Source organism: Hypomesus transpacificus, chromosome 17 (assembly GCF_021917145.1).
Source record: "Hypomesus transpacificus isolate Combined female chromosome 17, fHypTra1, whole genome shotgun sequence".
Taxonomy (NCBI): domain Eukaryota; kingdom Metazoa; phylum Chordata; class Actinopteri; order Osmeriformes; family Osmeridae; genus Hypomesus; species Hypomesus transpacificus.
The window spans coordinates 3,265,648-3,269,270 of NC_061076.1; positions in this window are offsets into that span (position 1 = coordinate 3,265,648).

Sequence of the window (3,623 nt, forward strand, 5' to 3'; positions counted from 1 at the left end):
AATGAGTCACAACTTTATAGATGCCACTGTCACATGTTCGGATTTGCCCCTTGGTTGACTAGACTATATGGCCATAGGAACAGATGCCGTTTCCCAAAACGTTTGAGTCTAGATTCTTTAAGTGATTAGTTCATTCTTTTCGTGCTCCTGGTAAAATGTCCTACGGTTGAGATGAACAAACAATGGCAGTACGTAATGAAGTAATCTGTCTGAACTGCACCCTGTTGTTTGGTTTCTCTACCAACTTCATTGTGTGTGTGTGTGTGCATGTGTGAGATAGCTTTTGTGAGTATGAGAGAGTGTGGGTATGTTCGGCTCGCATCCCCTAACATTCCCTTGACGCTCACAGCATCAGTCAGTGCATTGATTTCCCATTGGTCGATGTCAGTTGAGGTTACAGAACGCGACGCAGACTTCAAATGTCTTCTTTCTCCGCGTGTGTCAGTAGTGACCGTGCCATTGTCAGCTTTCTCTCTCTCTATCAGAGGATGAAGTCAAAGACTCACTACGTGGTGGTATCCAAAAAGATTTGCTGGCCACGCTGGCCACTGTCACTACAAGACAACCAAGACAAGATGGCAAAGTGTCTGGTTGTCAGGGTCTGGGATGCAGTGTCCAGCTAGGCTGGTCCAGCAAAGGTGCCCGGGGGACTCCAGAGGGCTGGAGGCTTGCAGGGTGTTGTAGGATAGGACCATGCGGACTGCCCCAAGCCAGGGCTCATCTATGGGGCCCAGTGTTGTTGTTGTTTTTCTCCATCTTCTCCCACAGTGCAGGGGGCTTGCTGGCAATGCATGCATGCCTGGGAGATAGTCCCCTGACAGCCTGATATGACACTCTCTTTCATCTTTCCCTTTCTTCTCCGGTCTTTCATCACACACACTCTCTCCCCTGAACCCAGCGGTCACCACTTGGGGGCTTCAAACTTAAGACAAGACAGATCGAGAAAAAGACAGAGAGACAGAGAGAGCGGCCGACAGACAGAAACCACGTGGAGTGCTGCAGTCCAGAACTCTTGCAGAATGTGGGATTTTTATACTTTCTGCCCGGAGCCCTGAGTTTCGAGGTTGCTGTCGCTGACGCGCTTCTCGAGAATTGACACCATCTCTCAGCCCCTCGTGACATGGAGATCCCATTCCTCCTCTCCACAGCCTCTCCCTCTCTCCTCGAAGAGGTGGAAGAATAGGCCAGCGCCTGACAGCTGTGTTTAGGCTTTGATAGAAGACAGATAGAGGCTGGGCGGGCAGGGAGACATGCTGTAATCAGGCAGAGGAAGGGATGATGTCAGTCACAGCGAGGCTTGTCTCCTTAGCAGAGGTAGGGCTGAGGGAAGCCAGGACAGAGGGATCCAACATGTCTGACCAGTAGAATCAATCTCTCGTCCGTAACCGCCCCCTACCTCTCTTCCTCCCTCTCTTCCTCCCTCTTGTCCTGCTGATGTCATCAGTCATTCAGGTTTATCTTCCTCTCTGTCCACTTTGACCTCTTCCTCGCTTCATCATTGTCACAGCCTTGTCTGGAAAGTGGGCAACAATAACCAGGAAGTTACCGAAGAGATCGGATGTAATGGGTGTTTAATGCCACTCTGAAAGTGTCAGTAGTGAAAAGAATGACAAAGAAATCACATGACGTATTTAACCAAAACTTATACTAGCGACTCAACGCAATAGTGCAAGGTTGTTTAAATAGGTCTGGAATTCAATGGTGGTATCAATGGTGTGACGCTCACTTTACACCGAGCTCAGTGCCTCTGCCTTGTGTTTGTGGCAGGCGATGACGCCCCTCATCAGTGTCTGCTTCTGAAAGGGAGTGTGGTTTCAGACAGGTGTTCTACTCGTGGGCCTTACGGGGGCCTCTACTGACGCTGCCACTTCAAGGCCCCCAGTGAAGAGAGACGTGGATCATCAGCGCCTCACATCACACGAGGTGGAGCTGTCAGCATCCACTCCCCGCTGGTATGTCAACCAGCTTCAAGCTCTTAACTGTTTACTTATTGATCCATATCTGTTTGTTTGCATATTTCATATTGCCTACTTTTCTTCGTTTTGGGTTTCTGACAACATTCAGAGCAGATGTACGTTTTTTTCTTTAGACTTGGAAAGGGGTATTGACTGAAACTAAGATACATTTTTTTCTACACAGACGACCTTAAAGGTTGTGCATATTTTTTCTGTCCTAATTCTCTGCATAATTACGGTTTGGATTTGTGGGCTGACTGGACGTGTCTCTGGTGTTAAAAAGTCCTGGTTTAGCTCGCCCTTGTTGACTTTGCGGCACAGTTAATCATTGGAACCCTTCCCAAAGGATAACGATAAAAATTCAGGCGTTCATTTATTTCTGTCCAGAGAATGGCGACAATCGCGAGAGATCATTTATCAGTTCAAGGTGCGTCCTGTTCACATCTGTCAATACTTTCACTCCTACTTTCCAAGAACAATATACAAACGGAGGGTTGACAGATTTGTTCTTTTTCTACCTCTCACCTACTTTTCAAACTCCTCGCATTCCCTCTCTTTCACTTTCTCTCCTTTCCCCTTTCCACACATCAAAAGAGCTTGACGGTCTGACAGGAGGGGCTCCAGAAACTTCCCTCCTCCCACCAGACCCTCCTAAGTCCCGGCTCCCTCATTGAACTGCTATCTGCCCCATTTCTGGGCTTTTCCATGGCAACAAGCGAGTCGGCAAACTTGTACGAGTCAGTGTGCAAATGTACGGAGCAGGGTCTCCTGTGGAACCAGCATCTCATCTCAGACAGCTGTCTACTAGAAGACAGACGGGGGGGGAAAAAAATGAATCTAAAAAGTTTGGTGCAGTTGTTCTTCTGTGTTTGTAAGGAGAGCATTTATACACAGTTGATGCATTTTGTTGTGTATCGATCCAGAGTATGATCACAGAGAACCTTGACCGTGCGTGTAGCAGAGACTTGACTGCTCGAACAAGAACCGTGCACCCCAAGGTCTCTCCGAATCAGAGAAAAGAAACAACGTGTCGGACCTGAGAGGCGTGCAATCTGATTTTCTCTGGAGGTGCAACACAACCTGCTGGCTAGAAGCTGAACCACTGAGTGACAGACTGCCAAATCCTATCCGTCCACATTTGAGAGGACCCCTCAGTGGAAGTAACCCAAATCTCACTCTATTTTAAGGTTAATGTCATGCATACGGCCGTGGGGAGACACTCTTCTCGGTCTCCTCTCAGTCTCCTCAACACGTATCAAGCCTTCCTAGACCTAGACCCACGAAAAGCCGAGAAGCACCATTATATTCCTCCCGGTTGCAATGTCTTCATACTCCTTAGTGTCCCATTCAGAGGTTCCTCACTTGGCTGCAGAGTGACAAGGGGACTTTAAAGTTGGGTTACATTTGTGTTTTCAGCTGGATTACTCTAGTATCCCTATGGTTTAAACCAGTCACACTCTACGACACCAAGCAAGACACTTTCGTTTGCAACGTTTATTAAAGGAGCTCTGGAGACTGTGGTGACAAGTCAAGCGTTTTGAAGAAACAGAACGAGGGAGAGAGAGAGGAGAAGAGAGGAGCGATTGGGGTTCTCTTTTTAAAAGTTTCAATCCGAGGGCTTTCAGAGAGTCTTTGTCAGTCCGTTTATAAAGAAGTTGCAAACATGGC